At 46.6% G+C, this 10,000-nt stretch overlaps 2 non-coding genes across 2 annotated transcripts; both read left to right on the top strand.

Moving 5' to 3' along the window:
- Positions 1-1,422: 1,422 nt before the first annotated feature.
- Positions 1,423-1,495, top strand: TRNAF-GAA (transfer RNA phenylalanine (anticodon GAA)). Its single transcript has one exon. It is a non-coding gene; the product is annotated as a tRNA-Phe (tRNA).
- A 510-nt stretch (positions 1,496-2,005) lies between these two features.
- Positions 2,006-2,078, top strand: TRNAF-GAA (transfer RNA phenylalanine (anticodon GAA)). The gene has a single exon. It is a non-coding gene; the product is annotated as a tRNA-Phe (tRNA).
- Positions 2,079-10,000: the final 7,922 nt, after the last annotated feature.

Below are 10,000 nucleotides of genomic sequence, written 5' to 3' on the forward strand. Positions count from 1 at the left end.
TGTCAGTAGTCAGATGACATTGCTTACCTACTCAGGCCAAATACGTCTGGGTAATATAGTGCTAGTCCATTCAGAGTTAAAAAAACGCTACCTAACCCGGATCCCAAAAACGCTATTTACCCATTGCACAAGTTAACTGCTGAATGATACAGGACTCCTTAAAACATATCTCTAACATATAAGGGTAAATATCCAGGTCATGCATCTAGTTTGTTGAATGGTTCAAATCAAAGTATGAAGACCACAGATAGCAGCAGGCCGAAATAGCTCAGTTGGGAGAGCGTTAGACTGAAGATTTGAAGGTCCCTGGTTCAGTCCCGGGTTTCGGCACAGTTGAGAGGTTCCTTGCTTCTGACAAAAGAGGTCTTGGAATCTGCTGCAGTACTTTTTTCTCTATCCATCAAATTTTTTCCAACTGATATACAACACAAGCAATTTAACATAGACTTTGCTTTCTGTCCTCATTCTACGCTTGCTTCCACATTTCTTGCCTTCAGGTTAGACTATGAATGTTTCCCATTTCATGCTTTTTTGTAAAGTAACCTCTTGTCTGCCTTACCTTCAACTTCCCCTTGAACACAGATGTCAGTAGTCAGATGACATTGCTTACCTACTCAGGCCAAATACGTCTGGGTAATATAGTGCTAGTCCATTCGGAGTTAAAAAAACGCTACCTAACCCGGATCCCAAAACTCTATTTACCCATTGCACAAGTTAACTGCTGAATGATACAGGACTCCTTAAAACATATCTCTAACATATAAGGGTAAATATCCAGGTCATGCATCTTGTTTGTTGAATGGTTCAAATCAAAGTATGAAGACCACAGCTAGCAGCAGGCCGAAATAGCTCAGTTGGGAGAGCGTTAGACTGAAGATCTAAAGGTCCCTGGTTCAATCCCGTGTTTCGGCACAGTTGAGAAGTTCCTTTCTTCTAAAAAAATAGATCTTGGAATCAGCTGTAGTACTTTTTTCTCTATTCATCAAATTCTTTCCAACTGATATACAACACAAGCAATTTAACATAGACTTTGCTTTGTGTCCTCCTTCTAAACTTGCTTCCACTTTTCTTGCCTTCAGGTTAGACTATGAATGTTTCCCATTTCAGGCTTTTTTGTAATGTAAACTCTTGTCTGCATTACCTTCAACGTCCCCTTGAACACAGATGTCAGTGGTCAGATGACGTTGCTTACCTACTCAGGCCACATACGTCTGGGTAATATAGTGCTAGTCCATTCAGAGTTAAAAAAACGCTACCTAACCCGGATCACAAAAACGCTATTTACCCATTGCACAAGTTAACTGCTGAATGATAAAGGACTCCTTAAAACATATCTCTAACATATAAGGGTAAATATCCAGGTCATGCATCTAGTTTGTTGAATGGTTCAAATCAAAGTATGAAGACCTCAGCTAGCAGCAGGCCGAAATAGCTCAGTTGGGAGAGCGTTAGACTGAAGATCTGAAGGTCCCTGGTTCAATCCCGGGTTTCGGCACAGTTGAGAGGTTGCTTGCTTCTGACAAAAGAGGTCTCTGAATCTACTGCAGTACTTTTTTCTCTATTCATCAAATTATTTCCAACTGATATACAACACAAGTAATTTAACATAGACTTTGCTTTCTGTCCTCATTTTAAACTTGCTTCCACATTTCTTGCCTTCAGGTTAGACTATGAATGTTTCCCATTTCATGCTTTTTTGTAAAGTAACCTCTTGTCTGCCTTACCTTCAACTTCCCCTTGAACACAGATGTCAGTAGTCAGATGACATTGCTTACCTACTCAGGCCAAATACGTCTGGGTAATATAGTGCTAGTCCATTCAGAGTTAAAAAAACGCTACCTAACCCGGATCCCAAAAACGCTATTTACCCATTGCACAAGTTAACTGCTGAATGATACAGGACTCCTTAAAACATATCTCTAACATATAAGGGTAAATATCCAGGTCATGCATCTTGTTTGTTGAATGGTTCAAATCAAAGTATGAAGACCACAGCTAGCAGTAGGCCGAAATAGCTCAGTTGGGAGAGCGTTAGACTGAAGATCTAAAGGTCTCTGGTTCAATCCCGGGTTTCGGCACAGTTGAGGGGTTCCTTGCTTCTAACAAAATAGGTCTTGGAATCAGCTGTAGTACTTTTTTCTCTATTCATCAAATTCTTTCCAACTGATATACAACACAAGCAATTTAACATAGACTTTGCTTTGTGTCCACCTTCTAAACTTGCTTCCACATTTCTTGCCTTCAGGTTAGATTATGAATGTTTCCCATTTCATGCTTTTTTGTAATGTAAACCCTTGTCGGCATTACCTTCAACTTCCCCTTGAACACAGATGTCAGTAGTCAGATGACGTTGCTTACCTACTCAGGCCACATACGTCTGGGTAATATAGTGCTAGTCCATTCCGAGTTAAAAAAACGCTACCTAACCCGGATCCCAAAAACTCTATTTACCCATTGCACAAGTTAACTGCTGAATGATACAGGACTCCTTAAAACATATCTCTAACATATAAGGGTAAATATCCAGGTCATGCATCTAGTTTGTTGAATGGTTCAAATCAAAGTATGAAGACCACAGACAGCAGCAGGCCGAAATAGCTCAGTTGGGAGAGCGTTAGACTGAAGATCTAAAGGTCCCTGGTTCACTCCCGGGTTTCGGCACAGTTGAGAGGTTCCTTGCTTCTAACAAAATAGGTCTTGGAATCAGCTGTAGTACTTTTTTCTCTAGTCATCAAATTTATTCCAACTGATATACAACACAAGCAATTTAACATAGACTTTGCTTTGTGTCCTCCTTCTAAACTTGCTTCCACATTTCTTGCCTTCAGGTTAGACTATGAATGTTTCCCATTTCATGCTTTTTTGTAATGTAAACTCTTGTCTGCATTACCTTCAACTTCCCCTTGAACACAGATGTCAGTAGTCAGATGACATTGCTTACCTACTCAGACCAAATACGTCTGGGTAATATAGTGCTAGTCCATTCAGAGTTAAAAAAACGCTACCTAACCCGGATCCCAAAAATGCTATTTACCCATTGCACAAGTTAACTGCTGAATGATACAGTACCATTTAAAACATATCTCTAACATATAAGGGTAAATATCCAGGTCATGCATCTAGCTTGTTGAATGGTTCAAATCAAAGTATGAAGAGCACAGATAGCAGCAGGCCAAAATAGCTCAGTTGGGAGAGTGTTATACTGAAGATCTAAAGGTCCCTGCTTCAATCCCGGGTTTCTGCACAGTTGAGAAGTTGCTTGCTTCTAACAAAATAGGTCTTGGAAACAGCTGTAGTACTTTTTTCTCTATTCATAACATTTTTTTCCAACTGATATACAACACAAGCAATTTAACATAGTGTAGGAGAGTAGGGTCTGCTATCCTATGGTCACCCAAAATTTTTGCTTTTTGCTTCACTGGTTTTCGACTACTGAGGCTGTGGGCCTGCTGATCAGACCCCCAGCCTGCTGTTCTCTCACTAAATTACTGACATGTGCTATAGGCACATAACCCAATTGGAAATGGACTCCTTGTCAGCCCCTGTATAATGCACTATAGGTGCCCAGGGCATAGGGGCCACCAAGGCCTACCAGGGGCTGCAGCATATCTTTTGCCACCCCTGGCTGGTTCTTAAATTGACACAACTGGCTGATCACTCAGCTGGGGTAAGGTGGTGTAAACACCCCTTGCTTAGATATAGTATACCTATATCTAAACCTATATCTGGACACATGTAAACCTGTGAGCCACTCCTATGGAAGGCCTCATCAATCCTGGAGGCAGAGTGCGTGGTTTTATGTGAGATGGAGCTCTAGCATGAGCTGAGCCTGTCTGCAGCTGTCGGGAACAACTCCCTAAGCTGTTTCAGGATAATGCCATACCATATACTCTTAAGTGCCTTATAATCCTCGCGGTTAAATAGCAACTTTGGTTTGGCTTTATCAAAACATGTCGTGTAAGGTGTCATACGATTTGGAATACCATCCCCTCGCCAGTTCTGGCGACGGGGATGGCATTCCACCCCTCTAGAGGGGTAAGACATGTTGCTTTACTTAAATGCGTTTAATTTCTCCAAAGACCTTAGATCCACAAAATGGATGCCTCTGCCACAGACAAATGTCTGGACCCCTGCAGTTGACCGAAACTCAACCAAATGGGTCCTGGACAAAGGGTTTCCTGTCACAGGAGGGTGTCACCGCCCTCCAGACAGGAGATAGTGGATTGTAGCAGGGAGGTTTGAAAGAAACCAGACACTGCTTGGGGCGCACAAGGCTGCCCCTTGCATAATCCGGCCAAACCGGTTCTGGGGCACTCCAGCCCTCGTGCCAGGGCGGCCTGGATCAAAGGAAGGGGGTGTATCCACCCACTTCCTGGGTCCCACCCATAGGGAGGGACCTAGCAGGTAATCACGCCCCCCAGATTGGAATAAGAGTGGGAGCAGTGCCAATGCACATCAGATTTCCTGGAAGAAACATTTGAAACGAAATTCTGGACCCTTCGCCCTCCATCTCAACGTGGAAGCCCAAAGAATCTCCCTTGTGGTCAAGGAGTGACCACCCTGCAGCAGCAGGCACCATCCAGCCCTCGACGTCTACTTAGTTGCAGTTCCCGCCAGAACTCGAGCGACTGAGATCGACGAGATCAAGCCTGCCTGCCTTCTAACAGCCCGATCCACAGTCCCTGCAAAGCGGAGACCCGTGGAGGCGACCGGAAGCGTGGGGCACGCCATCTTGAATTGACCATGAGACGCTGACCGTGCGGCCCACGAGTGATCCTCGAAGCTGTGCACCGGGGTTTGAGAAGCCCCCACCCTGAGCTACTCCTGAGCCGAAGTTCAGCCCTCCACACTTGACGAGTGCTGCGTGGGGCCCTTCTACTCTATTTGGCTCAACGCGTTGGCCCGGTCACTTGCCAGCTGGCTAGTGGTCCCTGTGCCGACGAAACTACTAAGAAGACTCGTGAATCTGGTTGCTCCCGATCCACACCAGCTCCCCTGAAAAGGAGCCCCGACTCTGACCTTCCTGGTCCGAGTGAGAAGCAATCTTCCGATCCCGTGTGGATTGCTCTTGCCAAGGCTTGTTTGCTCCAAACTTGAAGCCAACTGCACCGACGGTGAGAGCCTGCGTGGGACAGATCGTGACCTGCTCCTGGACGTCGCAGATGCCCCAGAGCCCACGTGACAGCGGAGAGAAGCTCCTCAACGACCACCTGATTGCGCCCGACATTGCCTGGTTCCGTCCTGGTTCCACCCTGGTCACTGCTGAGTGACCCAGACTCTGTCCCCTCTGCTTTCAGGTACCCTTCGACTTGAGTCCACCCTTGGACTCCACCGGACACTTCATCTTTAACCCGCCTGCAGCCCTTTCAGCTTCAAGCACCAAGAGCCTGCGTGTCAGAACCCGACGCCACTTCGACCCTGTGCACCCACTTCCTGTGGGTGAGGTAACTTTGCTCCGCCGGTGTTCCCACACTGGTGCACACCTCTAGGGTCTGTGTGTTAAGTTTTGTTCCTCTAGGTTCAGCGGAAGTGTCCTTTAACTTTAACTTTACAACTTTTACGCACCATTGGTTAACATTGGTGCATGCGTGCGCTTTCCGCACATCTCCCGAATCCCGAGGGCCATTCCCGACTTCAGCATTGCTTGTCCTGACTGCTCCCAGCGATTCCCTAGGCCCTAGGCCTAACCACTGCTCGAGTGGCATCTCTTATACTACTTGTTTAGTATATGGTTTGAGTGGCCCCCTGCCCTCATCCATAATTGTGCAACTTTGTATGTTTAAACAGTGCTTTTGATTTAACGCTTGTGCCCCTTTATTCATAAAGAATACTGGGGATTGTTTTTAGTAATAAATACATATATTTTTATAATATATACTTGTGTGGTGTCCTTTCATTTGGTACTACAGGATTGTATGTGGTAAAACAGCTCGCTTAACACGACCTCTTAAGTTAAGCCTTTAGGCTGCTTAGTCCATGCTACCCCTAGGATAGCTTGTCTAATAAGGTTGACTTACAACCAGACACCATAAGGGATTGTTTGGTCTGATAACAGGTGGTTCCAGAATTGGAAACATCACCTATCAGGCCAACTTCTCACATTGGTGAGCAGCGGTGCGGATTTGAGCTTGCTGTTGTTTTACCATTGCAATCTTTGTATCAAATTGAAAGATCACATCAAGTACCTCTAGGTACATATAAATCAAAAGCTTAGCATATTAAGTTCTACTGAACTTAGTAGTTGTAGATTAAAGGGATTAGCACACCCTGACTACAACTCACTAGCAAGGTACAGTAGGAAAACACTTAGTGTAGGTAAGTGCACCACTTACACCTCAATAGCAGCCATGTCTGACACAGGAAAAGCCTCAGGGTCTACTCCTGTGACAGTTGACCTTACCCAGGCAACTTTTGGATATGACAAATTAACCCGTAGAGACTTGATTGCCTTGTGCAAAGCAAGAGGGTTAAAAAGGGGCAGAAGCCCCACCTGCCTAATCCTGGTAGGAATCCTAGAGCAGGATGACTTAGAAAGGGCGAAGGAAGCTTCCCTAGAAACAGGAAATGGAGGGAACCCCCCTGTAACTGACCCCCCTCAGGAGGAAGATGATGATGAAGAAGAGGAGGAGGAGGACTCAGAAGTTGAGGACTTAGAAGATCAGGATCAGAGGGGTAGCCAGGTTCCAGTTGCCAGGCTTAGCCAGGCCAACTTGGACCTACTGGGGAATGGAGAGGGCCAGCACCTCCCCAGAACCCACCATGTTATTCTCCCAGGCAACAGAAGAGTGAGATCCCCCTCAGGGGACTCTCATATTTCTAGTGCCTCCAGAGAATCAGAGAGAGGCATGACTGCTTCTCAGAAAGCTGAGCATAGGGCTAGAATGAGGGCTGTCAAACTCCAGATAGAGAGAGAGGAGGTAGCCCTGAGTCAAGCTAGACTTACCTTGGCAAGAGAGCAGAAATTAAGTGGCTTAGATGCCACTGGTGGCAGCAATTTTCCAAGAGAAAAAGACAGGGGCTATGACAATAGAAACCTGACAAAAATTGAGGCCCCCTTCAAAGAAGGGGATGACATCCACAAATGGATGACTGCTCTTGAGAGAGCCTGCATGGTACAGCAGGTTCCTGAGGATCAGTGGGCTGCAATTTTGTGGTACTCCTTTTCTGAGAAAGGGAGGGACAGGCTCCTCACAGTTAGACCTGAGGATGCCAAAAACTACTCTGTTTTGAAGAGTGCTCTTATTGATGGGTTTGGCCTAACCACTGAGCAATACAGGTTGTTGTTCAGAGACACCCAAAAAGCACAGACTCAAGACTGGACTGATTTTGTTGAGTGTGCCACTAAGGCTTTGGAGGGTTGGTTGCAGGGAAGTAAAGTTTCAGACTATACAGGATTGTACAATCTTATGATGAGAGAACAGATCCTTAATAACTGCACAAACCAGCTGTTGCATCAATACCTTATTGACTCTGATCTGACCTCTCCCCAAGAATTGGGAAAGAAGGCAGACAAATGGGTCAGAACAAGGATTAAGCAGAAACCCCAGAACCAAGGTGGTGACCAGAAGAAAACAGACCAGAAGGGTGGTAATCAGAATCAGAAAGATAAAGAAAAAGACCAGAAGTCTTCAGGCCCCCAAACTAATAGTAAGGAGGGTGGTTCCCAAAATGGAAACAAGAAGAAGAAGAACAAAGGTCCAAAGACACCTTGGTGTAATACCTGCAAATCAGTTTCACACTGGGGCAGTGAGTGCACCAAGGCAAATCCAGTTCCCACCACTCCAGCTCCTAAAGCAACTGCAACCCCAAGTACAGTAAGCAGTGGTGGAACACAGTCCAAGGGTGTAGCTGGGTTGACCCTGGGTATTGAAGTAGGATCTGGCCTAGTCAGAATCCCTACACAGGCAGTTCTCCTGTATGATGTGGACATTGAGTTGCCCACTGCAGTAAGCCCCAGTAACCTGGGCAAATACAGGCAGACTCCCTTAATTAATGAGAAACTGGCTCAAGCCTACAGGGACACATGTGCCAGTGTCACAATGGTGACACCTGACTTTGTGGACCCTGGACAGATTGTACTAGGTGAGAGCTACCTAGTAACCAATGCAAGCAACTCCACTACTTCCCATAGTGTGGCAGTTGTGAACTTCTCCTGGGGAGGAGTTGATGGCCTAAAGAAAGTTGTGGTGAGTGCAGACCTACCAGTAGACTGTCTGTTAGGCAATGACCTTGAAAGCTCAGCATGGTCAGAAGTGGAGTACAGGACTCATGCAGAAATGCTAGGGATTTCAGAGCATGTCCTTGCCATGACAAGGGCTCAGGCTAAGAAGTGCCTTCCTGAACCAGTGGTGGATCTTGGAACAATAGACCATCCACAACCCAAGAGAAGGAGCAAGAGAGGAAAGGCTGAGCCTTCCACCTTGCCCCAGGTTGAGGATCAAGTTTCAGAGGAAACTGATTCTGCAGTCCAAGAGGAGACTGTCTCTGAGGAGCTTGAACCTGACCAGGTTGAGTTTCTGGGGACAGGGGGACCCTCAAGGGCAGACCTGAGGCAGGCTCAATTAGATTGCCCTTCCCTTGAACCCCTCAGACAGCAGGCTGCTGCTGAGGCTGCTGGGGATGCCCAAGGTACCCATACTGTGTATTGGGATGATGGGATGATGGACTCCTTTACTCAGAGGCTAGAGACCCCAAGCCTGGCATGACCAGGAGGTTGGTTATACCTCTGCAGTTTAGGGGGTTCCTTCTTACCTTGGCCCATGATATTCCCCTTGCAGGACACTTAGGCCAGAACAAGACGTGGGACAGGCTTGTCTCACACTTTCACTGGCCTCACATGTCAGAGAATGTCAAGGAGTTTTGTCGCTCCTGTGTCACTTGCCAAGCCAGTGGTAAGTCAGGTGGCACAACAAAGGCCCCCCTAATACCACTACCTGTGGTGGGGGTCCCCTTTGAGAGAGTTGGAATTGATATTGTGGGTCCAATGGACCCCCAAACAGCATCTGGGAACAGATTCATACTGGTGGTAGTGGATCATGCCACCAGGTATCCAGAGGCTATTCCCCTAAGGACCACCACAGCACCTGTGGTGGCAAAGGCCCTCATTGCAGTTTTCTCAAGAGTGGGCTTTCCTAAGGAGGTACTATCAGATAGAGGCACGAATTTTATGTCTAGCTATCTGAAAGCAATGTGGAAGGAATGTGGAGTAAACTATAAGTTTACCACCCCATATCATCCACAGTGCAATGGGCTTGTGGAGAGATTTAACAAGACCCTTAAAGGCATGATAAAAGGATTACCAGAGAAGCTCAGGCGGAAATGGGACATTCTTTTACCCTGCCTGCTCTTTGCTTACAGAGAGGTCCCACAGAAGGGGGTTGGCTACAGCCCTTTTGAACTTTTGTTTGGCCACCCTGTGAGAGGTCCATTGTGTTTGGTGAAAGAAGGATGGGAGTTACCTCTCAAACAACCCAAACTAGACATAGTGGACTATGTACTTGGTCTCCGCTCCAGGATGGCTGAGTACATGGAAAGAGCATCTAAAAACCTGGAGGCCAGCCAAGAATTACAGAAAGCTTGGCATGACCAAAAGGCTGTACTGGTAGAGTTCCAACCAGGACAGAAGGTGTGGGTACTGGAGCCAGTGGCTCCAGCAGCACTCCAAGACAAATGGAGTGGACCCTATCCTATTATTGCAAAGAAGGGAGAAGTCACCTACTTGGTGGACTTTGGAACACCCAGGAGCCCTCACAGGGTAATCCATGTGAATCGCTTGAAAGCATTTGTGGACAGGGAGGACATGAGCTTGCTCATGGCCACAGATGGGGATCAGGAGGAAGAGAGTGACCCTCTCCCAGACCTGCTTTCTCAGAACCCTGATGATGGTTCAGTTGATGGAGTAGCCTTGGCAGGCAGCCTCACTGACCAGCAACAGATGGACTGCAGACAAGTTTTGCAGGCCCACAGGCATTTGTTTTCACTCACACCCAGCCAGCCAGAC

This window comes from Lissotriton helveticus, chromosome 8 (assembly GCF_964261635.1).
Source record: "Lissotriton helveticus chromosome 8, aLisHel1.1, whole genome shotgun sequence".
NCBI lineage: Eukaryota > Metazoa > Chordata > Amphibia > Caudata > Salamandridae > Lissotriton > Lissotriton helveticus.